Source organism: Calonectris borealis, chromosome 8 (assembly GCF_964195595.1).
Source record: "Calonectris borealis chromosome 8, bCalBor7.hap1.2, whole genome shotgun sequence".
Classification (NCBI taxonomy): domain Eukaryota; kingdom Metazoa; phylum Chordata; class Aves; order Procellariiformes; family Procellariidae; genus Calonectris; species Calonectris borealis.
Window position 1 is genome coordinate 9,144,728 of NC_134319.1, and position 19,835 is coordinate 9,164,562.

General features: G+C 42.5%; 1 protein-coding gene across 2 annotated transcripts in view; it reads left to right on the top strand.

The window, feature by feature from the left end:
* Nucleotides 1-19,835, top strand: part of LOC142084804 (BEN domain-containing protein 5) — a 971,351-nt gene that overhangs the window by 744,198 nt on the left and 207,318 nt on the right. The window lies entirely within an intron of this gene.

Below are 19,835 nucleotides of genomic sequence, written 5' to 3' on the forward strand. Positions count from 1 at the left end.
CACGGTCTTCTCTATGTGCTCCTCATCCTGGCAAGGTCCTGTGTCTGGCATCTCTCTAAGGCAAAAGGTCAACAGCTGTCACTTCTGCTGTCCTAGCCCGGTGGGCTAACAGGACACTGGGCCTCTTCCTGCCGGCCCTGGAGTAGCAAAGGTAAAACCCTTCCTTTAATGAAATGGTGCTTCAGACTGAGAGCAGAAAAACACAGCGAGCTTCCCATCTCCTGTGGTGGCATAGGCAATGCAGGGCATTATAGTACACATGATGTTTGTTAATGAATATGGATTTTTAATTGGATGCTTTGATTCTGTTTGTAGCTGCTGGCATAGCCCTGTGAAATGAGGGCTGAGGCATGCTGCTGAGGTGGTACTTTGTAAATGACATTGTTTTATTTTGATAATGGAGAGTTTATTCAGAAGGGAAAAAAAAAAGGGGGAATGAGAAAAAGCGGGTGGCATGCTTAGCCTGATGAAACAAATGGATGGAAGTCATGCTCTGATTGTCTCAGAGAAACTGCATGTTTTGTAGGAAAAATTAAAACAAAAAGAGAGGGGGGAAAATAAGAAAAAGAAAAAGGAGGGGTGAGTCTTGGAGAAGCACATCAGAAACTTGCTGTGACTGCAGTTATAATGCATGCTTGACTCGCTTGGAAATGCACAGATCTGAAGGCACTGAACTCCGCTGTGCATTGAGCCATTCTGCCCAGTGCAGATGAATCTGCCTTGTGTGTATAATTAGTGTCAAGACAAGCAGAAATAGCAAACATTTCAAGGCCATTGCTGCGTTGTTTCTAGCATTGCCAAATGTGAAAATGGGTGCTTGTTCCATCTTTGGAAACTTTTGTGTGGGAGGGTCAAAAGAAGGGATAAAAAGGATCCCTTTGGCAGTCAAGTGAGGGCACAATGAGGAATTTTGTTTCTGGAGTCTTGGGAAGCATTTTGGCAGAGTTAGGCGTTGCAGATTTAATATCCAAATGCCAGCCCAGTGCATATGGAACATGTCAGGATTTTTTTTTTGGTAGAGAGATTTCTTCTTGAATGTTTGATTATGCTCACCACGTGAAGTATTAAGATATGGAAGCTAATCCCAAAGATTCCCCAGGTGCAAGCAGCATCTCGTATATGGAAGAGCAGAATTGTGACTGCCGAGGCCTGGAGAATCAGCCCACAGGGGAATAGATAATGAGTTACAAGCTTTCTTTTTCTGTTCTTCAATTTTTTTTTTCCTTGGGTTTCATTCAGTTCAGGCTCTGTCTTCCTCTTTAAAGCTCTAAGCTCATAACTAACTCCTTACTCATTTTCCTACCTGTCTTGAGCTAGCCCAGTCTCTTCCTACCCTCTTTGGCCTGTTCTCTGCTAAGGATATATAGCTATGTGTAGTCCAAACACCAGCTTCCTGGGGCTTGACAGAAGCTCCATATTACATCTTCCTTTTTTTTTGATTCGGCAAGATACCCTGATGAGAAGCAAGTTGTCAAGCCTTGATACATCAGGGTATATTTGGTCCTGTCTGTTGGTCCTTTGTCCTTCACTTTACCCACAGATTAAATCTAAGCAAGGATCTTTGTGTTCCTGTGGGAGAAAACCATAAGGTCATCTCCCCACTCAGAGATGTATTGTTTCTGTGTCATCCTTCTTCATATTCCATTACGAAGAATCCCCTGAAAACTGAATTTGGGATACAAATACCCTGTATTTCTGCAGATGTACAAGTATTGTAAACTTGGATACACACTTCTGTCTCCTTACAGCTGTGGAGCGCTTGCAGCAGCAGCAGCCAGACCTCCCTAGAATCATTAGGCACCTCATCCAGCAGTTAAAAACAAGTGCTATAATATTTCACACATGGTGCAGCTGCTGAGCTGTAGCTCACTTCCTTAAAAGGCAGACAAAACCCCAGAGGGTCTCTTCATAGAAAGATGGATTAAGAACCTTTTGTTTCTGTTTTGGTCTTTTAAGAGTTATTATGAAGCTTCAGGTTAGCCTTTTTAGGAAGTTTTTCCTGATAATTCTTTACTGCTTGTTGTGAAGTTCAGGGTCAGAGATGAAGAGTTAGTCACCAGGGAGTATATTTGCATGAGTACCTCTTACATCCAAAGGTAGGATGGTGCTCTCCTCCTCAGGCTGTGACGGTCGTCATGAGCATTGATGCTTGTGTCATGTTTGGGGATGAGTGAGTAGGAGTAGGGTTTAGGATAAGAGGACTCTGTTTTCACTTTGCTCTTATAGACCATTTTCTAACCGACTGGAATCACTGCCACTCCTGGACGGCTTTTATAGTGCAACACAAAACAGTATAAATTCATCTTACAGCTTGAACTCATCTCTCATGGGCTGTTCAGATTTCTGAGGGATTATTCTGAAGTTGTGGTTTTAAATTCTTTTCCTTTCTTAGATAATTTTCCTCATTTTGCTCCCCCCATCCCCAGTATTTTTATTTAAGAAAACATATGTTATTTTGTCTTCCATGTTATACTGTTAAGGCAAGTAAATTATTAACTCTTACAGATAGGGTCAGATGTCAGATAATCCCTCTATACGTATATAGTGTGCACAAATATGTGTGCGTAAAATCTGTACAAGTCCCTACCCTCTAAACACTGGTGATAAGCCAGCTTTCCAAAGGCTTGGATTTTATCCAAGATGTGGCATTAGAGTATTTTTTTCCCCAGTATTCTTATAGTCTTATTCTCCTTCCTTTGGCTGCTAGATTTTCATTTCTTTGTGGGAGATAAGCAACTGTCCCTCATTATTCATGTGTGCGGAAAGTTGTAGGAGACGTGTGGTGACTACCATGTTTAAGTTTGTCCTGTATGCTTTGGCGTTTGCCAGCAGTCAGTAATTGCAAGCTTAAGCATGCCTAGATGTACTTAGACATGTACTTTCCTTATAGACTTAGCATGTTCTATTAGTAGGATGTCATTTGTTGTCTCTTTATATTTGGCAGTGTGGCATCCACCATGCCATCTAAATGTAAAAATGAACATTTGTACCCTAAGTGTTTTACTTTAATATAGTTTGCCAGGCTGGGAGCCCAGAATGGAAGACCCTGTGCGAGAGGGGAGGGAGAGGGATCCCACAGCTGGGTTTGCAGATGCTGAGCATCTTGTGCTAAGTGTAATTTGACCTGAAGCTGACCTTGAAGCTTATGGGCTGAATAGGGAACAGCCACTTAAAAGAAAATATAAGGAAAACAGACATCTGGGACTGTTATCCACAAGAAATGGAGCAAAAATGACTTTTCAATCAATCTTTTTTTATTACAGCTGCTAAATGAATGCTTCCTCTCGCTTCACCTTAAATCAGATGATATGAAATGAAAAACCAGAGTACGCCGGGCAATGTCTCTTGGTTTTCTGTTAACATTCTTGGTCTGTGTTTTTAGCCTCCACCCTCTTGCCAGCAGAGGGCAGGAAAAAAATCTGAACGCTTTTCTACAAATTTTGATTCGAAGTTTAAAGAATGGGGTAGAAGAGGACAGACTGCCTGAAAACAAGTCTCCCACCAGCTGTCTCAGGAGTCCTGCTGTGGCACAATGACTCACTGGGCTAGTGGGTAACTGAACTTGCTCTCTGTGCGACCAAAGTGCTCCACATGCTGTGAAGGATTTTGTTCCTGGACAGATTCCAAGATGGCCTCTTAAAAGTGGTGGCAGTTTTCTAGTTCACTTCATGGAGGCAGTGCTTTCAAATTCTTTGAATTTGATCCTGCAAAATCCCTGAAGGAGTTAGTAAGAGAGTGAAGTTGCTACAACATGAGTGTGGCTTGGTGGTGTTTTTTGTTGGTGTTTTTTTTTGTTTGGGGTTTTTTTTTTTTTGCTTGTGGGAAAGGCAGTTGTATGTGTGAGAAGGGTCATTTTGAAACTTGGAATTTTAGCCAACCTCTGTCTTTTATTATGACGAAGGAGGAGGAATAAACTGTTGGGGTTAAAAGCTGCTTTTCCGCTTCCTTCACTAAGCGTAAATCTTTTGAGCATTAGGGCATAAGTGATAGTAACTGAAAGACAGGACAGGGCATGTTTTAAATGCAAGAGCAAATGCAGCTAATGAAGCCCTGACATATAAAAAGAACCTTTCTGAAGTAACAGAGGTGATGACTTTGCTTAGCTGTTTCCAGGGGATAAATTTCTCCTAAAGAAATGAAACTGAGTTCTGTAGGCATTGGTATAGGATGCTTTTGGTAACAGCAGCTGTACTGGAGAAAAACACTGAACCCAGAAAATGCCCCTTGTGGTAATGATGGGGCCCTCAGAAGCTCGATGGCATCATCTGCCAGACTTCATATTGGACTGAATTTGCATCTGAATAAATGCATAGGTTGCATCAGTTCTGACCTCGCTTAATCTGTTGTACGCTTCCTTCTAGCACGCCAAATCATCTTCGCTTCTCAGCTATACTTCCTACCAGAGGAGGAAACAAAATAGGATTCCATGGAGAGTGGGGACATATACACACATGTTTATTATATTACTGTAAAGTCTCAGTTCTGTCTTCTCTGCCAAAGAAGAGACTGGAAGCAAATGCTTAGGCTCTCTTGGCTACTTCTAGACTCAAAGTGAATGCCTCCACACGTATAAAGGCTTAGTTTGTCGTTCATCTTTGGATGCAGGAGGATGCTCTGCCTTGGCTATGCAGCAGGCCTGTGAGTGCTCTCTGATGCAGGAATGCCCTTTGCGGGGGCCGTTGGCAGTGTTTCAGTTTGTGGGCTGCATTGCTAATACTGTAAAGAACTGAACTAAACATAAGCTCCGCTTTAAGAGAGTTTTATACTCTCTTGCCACCCCAAAGGTACAAAGAGACAGAGCTTCCATTCCCTTTCAATACTTGTTGTATACTTCGCAAACCACCTCTTCTGACTGCAATCCATAGGAAAATGCACCTGATATTGCACAGTGCCACCTTAGATGTAACTGCTCTCGGTCAAAAAAAGGGCAAAATCTTTCTATAAAATGAACGGTATTCTGCATGCATAAGATGATATGCGTAAGTTGTGGCAGGAGAGGATGGGAACACTCTCCTGTTCATTTAGCCACAGCTTAGCACTTACAAGCAGTGAGGGAACATGGTGAACAGAAGCTGCAGTTCATGGTCTCTTTTATAGGGGTTCAGGAAACCAAATAATGAGAAGCAGACAAAGACAACAGAATTCAACAGCTGAACCATAAAATGAGCTGCAAGGCTCTCTTAAAGTTGTTAGACTGCATTCATCCTTCTCACTAAGTTTTTTTTTTTTCTTTAAGTGCACAGCTCCTAAGCTTTAATACAAAGGGAAACACACTCTCCTTGACTTCTAAAGCAACATGAAAAACACTATTGTCTGTCCCTTGTAAATCTCCTGGATGGGTTTTAGTGTGAAGTATCCCAGGAGAGAGACAGGTTGTTCTAAGAATATAAAACATCCATATTGGAGTAATGGAAATAAAAGCTTCTCTTAAAATTGTGTTGATGTAAATAGACCATTAGAAGAATTTCTGCTACCCGAAGTGACATTAGCTGTTACAAGATACCACAGGTTTCGAATCAATTCACTATGGTGTCAGGCAGGTATGAGAGGTTATATACCTAGTTTTCTGAGCTGGAGGAAATTTATAACGAGGTTAAATTTCTCAGGCTATAGTTATGTGATTCACTCTTTTACCACGTATGTGTTCTGGAAGTGCCAGTGAACCCCTGCACAGAAAAGAAGGTGCGATGGTGGCAGGGGTGGGTAGAGGGGCTGTGCAGAGGCTGGGGTCTGCAGTCTGCAAAGGGAAGAAAGAATCCCCAGAGCTCTGGAGACCTGGGCTGCCTCTGAGGGAGGAGTTGTCATCTGTGGAGAAGGCTGTTGCATGGCTGAGAGACCCCTTCCCACCAATGGCAGAAGTTACTGCTTCATCTTTTCCATCCTATCAGTAGTAGCAGGAATGGAAAATTGGACTCGCCAGGCAGGCTCACCTCCCAAGCCTAGCGCTGCATGCTCGCCTTCCATCTTCCAGTAGGAGGAATGGAACAGTCCTAACTCCTCATCCCTGGGACAACAAGGTCAGCTTTGCCTACGCAGCTAAGAAATGTCAAGTGGCTTTGTTTGATTCAGTTTGCCCTTTGCCCAGGGCAGGCCTTTGACTACCTCTGCTTAACTAATCCTCTTTACAATAATCGGAGATCTAAAGGAGCCCTTGGTCTTCAAGAGGGAGAATTGAGAAAGGCTTCACTGTACAACAGCAGGCAAATTTGCTTTGTCTCCGGGTGGGATTGCCCAATTAATCTCTTAAACATTCTGGTTTTGCAATGTTTCTTGACTGCTCATACTTTTGAAAAACATTAGCTTAAAGATCATTTCCTTCCAGCCCTAACCAACCTACCTCTAGGGCAAAGCACATCATCTTTGTAACAGCATACTGTGGCACTTTGCTAATGTCTGAGGATAGGAAAAAGAGAAAATATTGATTCAGCAGAACTCCGTGGTCACTGGGCTTTCCTTAACATGGCCTGTTTTTCCCACTGGAAATTGCAGTCCAAGTGGATTTTGAAGATATGTATCCATGTCTTCCCAGTTATCAATTAGGTCAGAGCCATTTTCTGTGTGTATTGCACTGTATGGCCATAGGCAGCAAGTCCTGCACTTCTAGGGAGCGATATTATGCCCATGCAACAGATCTTCTCTGGGCCTACGTGGGAGAGCAGGCCTTTTGGAAGTGTTAGCTAATACATTGCTTGTGGCACGGCCTGCTGAGTCTGTGGCTGTGCAGCAGTATGACTGGCCAAGAGCATCTGGAGTATTGTGAATGCAGGTTTCCTCAAACTGGACTTCGCATGCTTGGGTCAAACAGTGCTGGAGCATCTTGTTGCTAGTGGGGAAATCCCAGGCAGAAATCTTGAAGTCCTGTCTCAGCTGAATTAGACCAGGGCATGAATATGCAAAAATCAGAACAGGGCTGTAAAGACCACAGGAAGTTTGGGGTTGTCTTTAGATCTCATTTGCATGGCTCTGTTGTTAATGAAAAAAGAAACGGCTCCTAGTAAGTGACCATCATTAGTTTCAAGGAATCTAAGTTGTGAGATGAAGCTCTTTCTGTAAGTGCAGCAGTGTGTGAGATCTGTACTGATCAAGCTGCAGGTGTTGTAGTAGTATGTCAGGCTTCACAATTAGGAATCTCTTCTAGTTTTTTATACTTTTCTTCAAGCCTTTTCCATTCTCCTTCAGTAGTGTCCCAGCTCTTCCTCACAACTGATATTAATCTTGCTGGTCTATTGTTTCCAGCTTTGTCTTCTGACCCTTTGTTCTTTGCCTGCCCTGGCTCGGTTCAGCTGAATTGATTTTTTTTTTTTTTTTGTTGTTGTTGTTTTCATTTTGCTTCCAGTTCTTTTATCTTTGAGGTGCCCTGCGCTTGCCTTTTTGCTCCTTCTGCATTGCTATAGCTGCTGCTCTGAGGAGCCAGCATTCATGTGTGACTAGGACTTGGCTGCTGGAAACTTTTCTATGACACAAGGGCACCTGGGTGAAATTCTTCCTCTGCCCCTGCGCAGATTGCTCATGTGCTCTGTGTGTGTCTGCCGCAAGGTATTGTGTACATGTTTATAAGAGGCATGTCTCCTTGACTTCTGCAGTTTACAGAGAAAAGGGCTTAAAGCTTGTTTGGAGGGTAAGAAGAAGTGACTTGGGATGAAAGCAGGCATTGCCCCAGACAACAGCCCTTTAGAAGTTGTCTTTGCTCTTTCAGTGCAGTCCTTCTTCTCTGGACTCTGAGGATGGAGAGGCGGGGTAATGGGCCACATGCCCCAGCCAAAAGGGGACACAAATTCCTTTTTGAGTCCTGCTTAATTTTATCTAGGAAGAAATGTAGGCACAAATTGCTTTGCTGGGACCCTAATGCATGGGCAAACATCTATTGAACACTTTGTAGACAGGAAGTGTGGATTTAGGGTGGTTTTGAACAGTGGCATACAGCTGTCTAAAATGTTACCCTCCCCAGGAAGGTTGGTTCCTTAGTGACAGAGGTGGCCCTTAAGTGACGATTTCCAGATGTGCCTCATAGTGTTAGTTGAAGGGTCAAATTACTTATTACATGTTCAGCAAATGGTAATAGATCCCTGGTATCCATGCTCTGATTTGAAGGTTATGGTTTTAGTCTTTACTGCTGCTAAATGTAGAAGATAATTGGAGATGGATGAAAAATAATTAATTTTTTTTTAATGCCACAGGTTTTCAAAGAGAATGCTTTATTTGAAATTTCATACAAGCTCACTTTTATTTTTCTCTTATTTTCCCTTTCTCTCTTTCTTTCTTGTCTCCCCATTTTTTTGTTGCTTTATCACTGAAGGAAAAAAACATGGGGGGGAGGAGGAAGAAACAAAGACTGAAACGCTGTTTCAGTGTTCAGTTAAAACAGGAGGAAAGGAAAAGTCTGTAGGTCATCTTATGACAAAGTTTCTTCAAAATTTTCAAAGTTTACTTCAAAATTTTCAACCAGTGGTACAGCATGTAGGCAACATATTACAAAGCTGGAGTCTGCCTTATGTTATGGTCAAGTATAAGCCAGGTCTTTGGGTGAATACAGAACAGATGTGGCACAGACAATGACAACAAGGCAAGTTCTTGTTCACCAGGGCCTCCACCTACCCGAAAGGAGCTATTTCTAACATCACTGAAAGATTTCAGTTTTTATGGTTATTAAATGTCTACTGCCATGGTGGCTTTTGTATGGCACTAATCACCATTGCAGCCAATCCCCTTACAAACACCAGTGCTTGGTGTCATAACAGCAAAGTGAGAACAGGAGGGTGGCTAATTCCCTGGTACAGGAGAAGCCATTCAGCCTTGCTGAGCTTTAACCATCTCCTGTCAAACAGGAGACAGTCTGTTGCAGAATCAAGAGCGGAGCTGAAAAAGGCTGCAACCCAGCCTTCTCCCAGGTACCACCTTTCCAAAGTTGGGTCTGTCTCTTACTCCTGGGGAGGAGCAGGGAACAGCAAGATGTACTGTCCTGGGTCAGAACTGGAAACCCCTTGGAACTGAACCCCTAATTCACTGCAGGCAGATTGCCTGCCCTGCACTGGAGACAGCAGCTGGGAAGCATAACAGACCCCTCTAGTGGCTTTGAAATAAACCCTTACTTTTGCAGTGTGTGTGTCAGTCTGGGGTCTCTGTTTGTCCAACGTGTTCAGTGGCACCTCTCCCTTCCGATGTCTGTATCTTTCATGCAGTAAAAGAGGCTGTTTATTAAAGTTAAATTTACCTTTAAGATGTTAAAATTCAGTCTGACTATTTAAGGTAGAAAGTTAGACAGTCTTTGCCCCTGGTTACATGTGAACTCTGTTTTTTCTTCTTCCTGGCAATGTTCCTAATGGCCAAGGATATGAGGGAAACAGCACCTTGACGTTAGCTTCTGTGGTCACAGTGCTGCCAGAGTTTAAACCCATTGCTGCAAAGTGCTTGGGGAGAGCTTCTGTCTGAGGGCTGGCTGGCACTTGAGAGTTCATTTGCATCTGAGGCAGGCGGTGAATGTAGAGTGCAATAGAAAATTTCTTGAGCAATTCTTATTCTGGAACAAGAGCATCTTATTCCTTCTTAGTTTAATATGCTTCAAAGTAGATTCTGCAATAAGACTGTCTCCAAACAGAATTCTTTACGTTTTTTTTCTTCCTAAAACAGCAACAACAAAACCCCTCAGTGCTTAGAGGAGCCCTGAAAGTTATATCCTTCTAACTTCCTCCCTTGTGTTCTTCAGATGGGAACATGTATGTTATACCCTCCTGGAGAATTTCACCTCTTTACAAGCAGAGATGTCAGTTGCTTGTGGTGGCCCTACTCATGTGAGGACAGTTTGCTCTCTGAATATTCCCTCTTCAGTGCTAATTACCATCACATTTAGGATCTGCAGTGTAGCTCCATTTTCACAACAAAATTTTCTCTGGAGAGGAGGTGGGGGCTTACGACATATTCTGTCATAGCCTGTCTTAGCAGCCAAGAGCATATCTGCACTGACAGGGAGTGGCCCTAATTTATTTCTGTGGAGTTTATTCTTGCCTGGATGTCATGCAGTGTAAATAAAAGAACAGATCCGTCTCCACTAGTGAGGGGCAGAGCAGAGCTTTTGCAATTTTTTTCCTCAGGTAGAGACATGGTAAGTTGTGTTTTTTCTTTAAGACAAAAAAATAAACTCCAGAAAAAAAGCTTTTTCCTGCTGGAGCCTAGTACAAGTAGCTATCCAAGAAGTTCCCTCCAGCACCACTGGAAGTAACTTGCAGATATACAACTTTCATCTCGGATTCAAGGGGAGAAAATTCAGATGCAGCCAGCATCTTCTTGGCCATCGGATCCTCCCAGAGGATTAGGTATTTGTTTAATAAATCACTCCTCTTTTTTTTTTCCCCTCTTTTTTTTTTTTATCCAGTCTGGTCAGCTCATGAGTCGCCCAGAAGTAGTTCAGGTGTTCCATACAGTCCTTGCTTTCATTGTCTGCCAAGATTGAAGTTACAGACTTCGCTGTGCGAATGGACTTCTGTATTTCATTTCAGTTTTGACTAGTCTTTGACGCTGATTAGAACTGCTCAGCCTCTACTACCAACTTGCATGTATCAAGGGAGAAATGGATACAGATCTACTTTTGTCTCACATGCTGTTGGTTTTGCTCGTGCGTACTTTTAGATGTCTTTCTGAGGTGCAAACTCAGAGCAAGCAGAGAGCTCACACTATCTTCAGGGGAAAGGTAGCCATCTCTTGGGAAGAGCAGGGTAGCTGTGATGCCACTCTCGCCTTTCTCATGACCAGAAGGCGACCGCAGGAAAGTGTACAGTAGCTCTTTGTTGAATTAACAGGACTCTTTCTTGTTTCTGGAATCTGATGGTTGTCCATTTTAGAAGTTCTGCTTTACTGGGTGACACCAGCATTGCATAGTGCCTGTGGACTTTATGCCCCACTTTACTACAGGAGTCTTACAAGTGACTTTGCCTGAGTGGAAACAGGTGAGCTGCCTTGCACCTTTTTAGTTGATTTGAATGGAAGGACAGGAAAATCCTATAAAAGTGAGGCAGTATAAACTGCAAACCTAGTAAAGTGGAAATCAATGAAGAAGCCAAAAGGTGCCATTACAGCTGGCTTAGTGTAAGTTTTCACATATCAAGAGTAACCAGAAAACGATCACTTCACTTGTCCCCACAGGGGAAATGAGGGCAAATAGTTGTGCAGGTTTCCTATAAGGGCAGGCTGTCAGCTGCCATTGTTAGAGTCTGAGGAATGTATGTATGTGCCATCTTTGTATAGGAATGGCAAAGCAGCAGCTCCAGTAGAGGTGAGCAGCTGTGGTTCAGTCCTGAGAAGTGGACATCTCAGCTCTTCTCTTCAGTTGAGTGGACTAAACTTCTGAGCTGGAGCACAGGAAAATGCAATGTGTGTTTCTCCCCGAGCTCCTCTCAGCTCAGATTCCCACTTTGTTCTGAATCCCACGTGTATCTTCTTGAGAGGCCCAGAGTGTTAGGGAACCACGTCACCTGTGGGGGCATCTCCTTCCCCATATGCTCTTGCTCCTTTCCAGTAATACATGTTCTACTTTCATACTGGCAGTGGGTCACACTAGGAGTCTGTCTAGCTGAGTAGCCCACTTGTGACAGTGGCCAATAGCAAGTGCCTACAGGTTATTAAAAGTCAAGGCAAATTAATAGCGATGCTCCCCAATATACTCTTGCAACACTCTGCAGCTGAAGGAGACTGGAAAGGATAGTTGTGAATGGCTGACCTTCTGCAGTGCCCCTCTGGTCTCTGTATCACACAGCTTTGTGTGCCTGCCTGGTTCATACCTGTTGCTTCTGGGTCCGTGTTTGACTGAGCAACACACTTGCAGATGTTGGAAACCATTTTTAGAATATGTTCAAAAATACACATTTTTCATTTTGTCCCTACTATTATTTATGTAATGCCCTTTTTTTCCCCCCTGTGTATTAGATTTTCATACGTAAATGTATTCTCTGTCTCCCTCCAGAGAAATTTACCTTTTGCCTGCTTGGTTTATAACATATTCTTTGCTTGGGCTGATCTATCCATCTTAAGACTTCTATAATTCTTATTGCTACCACAGTTAATGCCATAAGACTAAGAGCACAATGTAGCTGCTTGCTTGTGCTTACTGAACATGCAAAACAGCACTATATGACAAGGCCCCAAGGGAGGTATTAGGTAAAACTAGTCCATCCCTCCATTCCCAGTGCCTACCTTTGTTAAACTAAGCACACTGAAAACCCAAAGGTTCCTGGTCCCCACAGAAAGGTCCTGCTGCCAGATTGTGAAAAGGTAACTGTGGGCATAGGGAGTGCTCGGAGTCCTGGTGAGACAATTCAGCAAAAGGCTTGAAAGGAGAAGTGGTGTCGTCTTTGGCTGTTCCTTGTAATACAGCAACTTTTAGTGGTTTCCCAAGTAGAACAAAGTCTGCTTAGTCCTCCCTGTGTCTATAAAAGAGTTTCTTTTTATCACTTATAAAGCTCTGCTGGGAATCTTTTCCCTGGTGCAGCAACTTTGGAAACTTTACACTTGTGGTGCAGTCTCCTTGCTTGCCCTGGAAGGGTTTCGGACCGACACGTGTCCAGTTGTCATGGAGGGGAAGAGAACAGTCATCTTCCAGGCTCTGGGGAGCTCATCCTGGTCCTAGGTGGAGCAGCAATAACATAATGATCTAGATTCTTTTTCCCTGGAAGACTCTTATAGCTCTAAATAGAAAACTGGAGAATGAAGTGATTTTCTGTTTCTATTTTTTTCCGCTCTTTGCTAGTGCTGTGTGAGTCATTGGTGTACAGCTGAAACTCCCCTTCAGGGCCATGGTGAAAAGACTGATGTTTTGTAAGTCGATAAGGATAGCAGGAAACAATGCAAGGACGCCTGAGTTAATTCTGCCAAGGTACATGCCTGCTTAACTCTGGTTCATGCATTCAGGATCTTTCTACTCTTGTGTCTATTTTTCCCCCCTTTGCAATCAAGCCACTTTTCTGGGTTGTAACCCTCTTGTCTTGCACATCAGGGAAGGTAGGATCTGCATATTTCTGTTCAATTCTAAGGCTTAAATCTTAGCTGTATTTAACATTAGTTAATTCTGTAAAAATTGTGGGCCGTAATCCAGCAAATGTTTTTAGAGCTGTCTGGAGGACTCGCACTCATGGGAAGGAGACACTTTGAATAATAATGACCAAACCCATCATCTTCTGAAGCAACATCTTTAGAATGATTCTGATAAATCCCAAGTAATTCATTAATAAAGCGAGATCATCTGATCCCCACAGTGTTTCTCCAGGAACTCTTTTGTTTCTTCCCAGGAGGAAAAGAGAGGCATCACCTAGGGGGTATTGGTAGGCTCATTTTGATGCAAAGAGAACTCCAAGCTCCTTACAGCATATTAGGAAAATTAAGGAAAACAAAGCCAACCAGCAAAACCACCCACTCACTCTGTGCTGTGCACTGAATTTATGAACCCTTCGGGCAATCCTGCAGCAGCTGTATACTCCTGCCGATACGTCCTCACTTTGACATGTTCTTTCAAGTCAATTCCACAGGTCTTCGCTGCTGCGTCAGTTCTACTGGAGAACTGTATGACTGCCCTCCGGGTCTGGGGGAGATTAGTTTTTAGTTAAGCAAGCTACATTAGCCATCAGGGTAATAAAGTGGCTGAGGTATGGGCTCATCACTGCAAAGGTCAGGAGGCAGTCTGCTCTCCTCTGTTCAATCTTGCACTTTTTACCAGACAAATCTAGTCTTGGCCTCATTCTACTCCCCTACATTGGTCTAATTTTTTGAAGCTAGTGGGGATCTCATTGCTGTAAGGAACAGGAGAGCCAGATACCATGAAATAATGGGAGAGATTAACCTGGTGCACCACCTGGACTTATAGTGAGTACCAGGTGCTGCTGGAGAGAGTCTACGAGTCCCATGTGCTCAGGGCTGCAGTGGGATGAGGTAGATGGTACCACTATTGCCCTACTGCTTCTCTGATCAAGTGTTCAGGCAGTCTGCTGCTGCCAGCAGTTTGAAGCTGTTGAGAATCTAGCTTTTTCTTGTTGTTCTATGTCTTTTTTCTGAAGTCTGAAAATCAATCCAAATCAATGGCATCGAAATGAGTCCTGAGGCCATAAATTGCTGGTTCCAACAAATGAGAGAAAGGGTCAAACTGCTAGGTTCCTTGGGGTCTCCAGCTGTTAAACTGCCAAAGCATCAGAGCAAATCTTAAGGCATGCTAGAAGACACTTTTATCAAAACAACATTACATACATATGATCTAGGCAGTCTTTTGTAATGAGACAATTCTTGCAGTCTCATCTCATCATCTACTAAGGTCTAAGGTCTGTTTAGTAATGTTATTTTTTCAGGCAGGACCAGGTGCTGGCTAGAGTAAAATATCTGGAGAACTTTCAAGTAGGAGCTAGACTTGCCCTCACAAAATGCTTAATTGTCTCTTTTTTGGTTGACAATTTTAACAGGCAAAATTAAAATACCACATTTTACCCTCCCCGGGTGATCCGGTAAGGTACTGAGTACCACCTATGGTTTGTGGAACAGTTTTAGTGGTCCTTGATTTTGTTTGGAAGAAAAGAAGACAACAGAGCTGAGAGTACTCAAGCCTGCATTTCCAAAGTGACCAGCAGTACTGGTTGTCTCTGTTACTAAAAGGCTTTCCATCTTGACCTCTACAGGGCTGGTTTTTAGAAAGTGCTTATGTTTGGGGCAGAAGGGTGAGGGAATGGACTGTCAGTGGCACAGATCTCCTCTAGTGGTGGCTGGGTAAGAATAGAAAAGTTTCAGAATTTGCTCAACACCTAGCAAACCCTTGTGGCCGCTTGCCACATTTTCAAGTGCAGTCAGCACCAATGAGCTTCATGAGTTTGTTTGAAAAATCCATCTGCTGGTTTTGGCCCCAAAGATGTTAGCTTTGTTACCCTGCAAATCTGGCCATTGCTATCTCAAGCTGAATATACTAAAATAGCAGACTCTGGTAGCAACCTGCCAAAAATCAGCAGTGCTAGAGACCAAGATCAGGCATTCTGGCTCCTGGTCCCACACCCTAGTCACTGGGAATGCCAACTTTAATTATGTTTTACTGGCAATGTATATCTATATCTTTTCAGTACTGAATCAGGATGTTGTGCTCTAGCCCAGCACCAGCAGTCACATATCCTCCAAAGCAGATGTGAATCTTTTTATGAGGAAAAAACCACAGCTCATAAAAATACATAGGAAATCCCAAACACTCATCACTTACCAACTTTTTGCACTGAATTGATTCTACTTCTAGACTGCTGATTTGTGGCTGACTCTGTTCCAGTCATATCCATTTCTCTACATAGTCTACCTGCTTGAAACACATCTGGAGCACCATGGTCTGGAACTCTTTGGGGTTTTGAGGCAACGTTTGCATGGTCTAAATGTAGACATCCAGCAAAAAGTGGGATAGTCAGTGCACATGAAAGGTAGATGGTGTAAATGTACCTCCTTTGTGTGAAATCAAGGAATATAAATGTAAGGAAATACATTTACAGGGTGTTTTCCATCCCAGTCTGTCCTATCCATTCTTAATCAGCAGATGCATTAAAATGGGCAAGAAGGTCTGCCTAGTGGCATCATATGATCCATCTTATTACCCAGTAGTCCTAGAATGTTTTACTACGGCAAGATGTTCCTGAATCCTCCTGGAATTTGCAATCTTAATGTTATTTGGGGCTGTAATGGCAGAAATGTCTCCTGTATCCATACAACAGTGTGAGAAGGTTTTTTATAACTTTATTAGGTGTTCTGGAAAGCAGTTGAAATGTTTGGGTACCAGAATGGCCAGAGTCTTATTTAATTATAGAGCTGTGATGCAGTAACACAACTGCTACTCACTGTCCTCACAAACTATGGTCTGCTGATCTGTCTAGAGAGGCCTGCCACACACTTGTGGTCCTCCAGCAGAGACTTCAGTCCCCTCAGTTAGATCATTACATGCAAAAGAATATATCTGAGAAACCTGGAGGGGTGGGGTGGAGGTGACGGGTTGGGATGCCCTGATGCAGGTCAGAGACTGACAGAGCCATCTTTCTCTCTCATGCTGGCAGAATCCATTTGGGATGCCCTTGACTGTTGTTCCCATCTCTTGCTTCCTTCACATGGATTTGTGTTTCAGCCATACTGAATGCCAGATTAATTATTTGTGGAACCCTATGCTAACTGGAGGAGAGAGGGAGGGAGAGGTCAGGAACAATAATTTTTTAAATGTTCTTTAAATCAGTTACTGTCTGTGCTTACTATGCACGTTAAAAGTTGCATTAAAATCTATAGTGCCTTGCTTTGCCATTTTAAGTATTTGTTGCTAGTCATTATCAATTCCTTTGCATGCAGCCCCTACAGCAGGAGCACGGTTTTCTCTGGAGCTGACATTAGCACTGTTTCACTGGGCTGGCAAAATGCAGTGAGCTAGTGCGTTCCCTGGGAGACTGGCTGTTTTCCATTTATTTCACTGCTCTGGAAACAGGCTTAGCTGTAATGGCCTAACATATCTTAAAACAGGGAAATTATTAATTCAAGTCAGTGAGCATATTTTCATTTTAAAAGAGTAACAAATTAAATAAACTCCATGCATTTTGCATTTGAGACTTCAGTGTTTCATCTGCTGTAATCTAATTCACCCATTCATTTCCTGCACATTCATTTTATCCCATTATTTGAGATTTCCTTTGCTTTTAATCCTGTGCTTTGAAGAGACATAGAGTTACAGCAGAGAATAGATGAGAGAGTAAACAGTAAATAAAAGAACAAATATGTCATAATATAGTTTGATGTGCTCCTAATCAATCTGCTTATCACAGCTGAATCGTTAAAGTTAGGTGTGCAATTTTTCTGTCTCAAGTTGATTAAAATTTATTTAAATATAGGTGAAGTGGGGCCATGTGTACAATCCACCAGGGACTTAGCTGTTCCTTTTTTTTTTTTTTTTTTAACAATAGCAGTGATGGTTGCAGAGAAAAAATAACTGAAATGACCACAGGGACTTCTTGGGGTGCTTTTAATCAAGCACACTCAAGTAACGAGATCTTACTTAGCACTGAAATATTTACTTGTCTAGTTAAGGACACTTTAGATGAACCGTAACCAGGAATGTATCTGGTTCACCTACTGCATCCCCTTCCTAACGCTGTCGTACCTTCCTTGGTTGGCTCCTATCTGTTTTGTCATGGGTAATTGTGTTGTTTAGCTGTTGTCTTCCTTGAGAGCTTCCTGTCCATGGGAACCACTGGGAAAAATTGTTAACTTCTCTGCATTTTCTAAGAACTTGATTGTTTTTCATCATGTGGCACCTGCAGGCCTGTGCAGGCCCCCTCTGAGCCTATCCTGGGGGAAGGGTAGATGAAATTTGAGCATCAGCATAGAGGAAACAGGAGGAGCAGAGGCTGAGCTGAAAAGTAGGATCAGATGAATACTTGCTAAGGTTTTGTGCAATACTGCATCCATCTCTGAGTGCAATTCCCTTGCACTTTTGTGTGTACTGAGGATGGCCAGAGAAGGGAGTTAATGAAAAACAGCCGGTGTTCTGGATCTTCCTACTCTCACTTAATTGCAGTAACTACTCAGAGGCAGGCATATGCATGTAGATATACATCAGGTTTGGCAACTGAAAACTGTTGACTGATATACTTCAGGCAACAAATTTTCCTTCATCTATCACTGTAACTAGGTGCCTGTTTTAGTTTTGCAGTGCTCCTTCATCACCCATATTATTTTTATAATTTTGATGAAATAAACTTTGTTTTTGCTGTGGATTCCAAAGGGACCTTTGGAAAGACAAGGAAACCAATTAATAAAGCATTCCAAATCCATAAATTCCTTCTGTATTGATGTTAGAATCAATGTGCGCCCCCTTGTGTGCCCCCCCAATAAACATGTTTCTAAAAAGCGTAAAAAAACCAACCAACCAAAACAAAACAAACAGTTGAGTCTGGCAGTCTGTTTTTACACATTAAGAGGAGAAGCAGCACTGTAAGAAGGAGCGGAGTCAGCATCTGCAATGATCTTGTGCTTATGGATCACTCTATGCAATGATCTTTTGTAGGGATAATTTCAGTGACAGCATGATCTTAGAGCATGTCAATAACCCTGCTGTGAGTCAGCTCTGCTCATTTATCACCATTCACATGCTTTTCTTTTTTTTCTTGCTGTTGTGTTGAATATTGGAAACACTTCAGGCTAAGACATTATTGGATCATTTCTATATATTGGCCTGTGCTGGGGGCTGCACTGAAAGCACAGGTATGCATTCTGTAGAGACCACGCTGGAAGGGCATTGCCTGTGCTGAGTAGGGTTCAGTGTCAGTGTGACAATTTTCCCACCCTGCTGGGATGGAGAAGAGTGTCCATCTGTCTTTTTCATGTTTTGTATTGTTTTGGGTTTTTTTTCTGCAGCCCCACGAGAAAGGGCAAAGACTGAACAGACGAGGGCCCCTTTGCCAAAAGAGGGTTCCTTCACAGACAAGTGGCGGCACAGCAGTGGCTTGCTGGTTTTTACTGCTTGTGCTGTACTTCTTCTGCGGAGATAGAATATTGTAGCTGCTCGGCCCTATCGTTTGGTATTTTTTTTAACCATCACATTAAATAACCTCTCTAAAAAGGCCAACCCCACATTTTTTGCTTTCCTACTTTCCACAGAAGTGTGAGTATAGTGTCTTTCACATTGGTTTCAGTCTCCTGTAACAGAACATTTCAATAGTTTTATATAATCATAAGCATTCAGGACTCCCTTGTATTTGTTTTCCAATTAATATATCCCATTGTTGTTAGAGCCTAATTGTTACATTCTCTTTAACCTGCAGGCTATGGTGAGCTGACTGCAGGATACCAACAGCTATTCAGTGTTAGGAAATGGGTCTGAAGATATAAATCACTTCTTTCTTGGCATATACTAGACACAGTGCAGGATATGTTCGCATTAGCAGGTGCCATATTGCATTAGGATCTGTGGTGATTAGATTTTCAGTAATAAGAACAGGGCAAATGTATTATATAGTTATACAATTAAACATATTGTCAGACCGAGAGTGAGAGGATGTGGTAATGGAGAAACATGGGATAAGACAGGCTTTTCTTTGAAAGGAGCAAATGTGCAGAGGTCATATTAGAGACAGCAGGAAGTTTAAACAGAGCTTAAGGCAGTTACTTGAGGAAACGCGCAGACAGAACAGTGGAAATAATGTGAGCAGAGAAGATGTCTTTGACATGTTATGGGAGAAGGAAGGATCAACTTGCTTGTGAAGCACCTGTAGATAGTTTGAGATGGATTAGGGCGGGCAGAGAGATGCCACAGGACCTGGTGTTGGAGTAGGTGAAAGGTGCTGAGCTGCAGAAGGCAAGAGAAATTTGAGAAAGTGTGTTTAGCCTTGAGAAAGAATAATGACAAAGAAGTGACTCAGAGTAAAGGAGATTTGGTCCTGATTTAGCACAGTTTCAGTGAAGCTGTGCTACCAAGAAAGACTGGTAAAAAAACTGCTAAAATTTTTGGAGCCCTTGTGACTGTGTATCTAATGACTTGCAGTTGTCAGTGTTTCCATCCTTTTGATTCTTTCTTTCCTTTCCCTCACAACTATCAAAAGCTCCTTAAGTTAATGTAAAGACTTTAGTTGATTTTTAGTGGACTATGGATAAGCCTTTTCTTATGTCATGGCTGAATGCTGATTTCTGAGCTGTTCCGGTTCCAGGCAGCATCTGTAACTGCACATTATTATTTGAAAAACAATGATTTTAATTACTTTCCAGAAAGGATGATACAAAAATAATCTATATTGCTTTGCTTCTTTTAATTGGAGAACTTTTCCATACTGTAATGTGCCTGAGCAGGCCCATTCCATCATGTTCTCCAT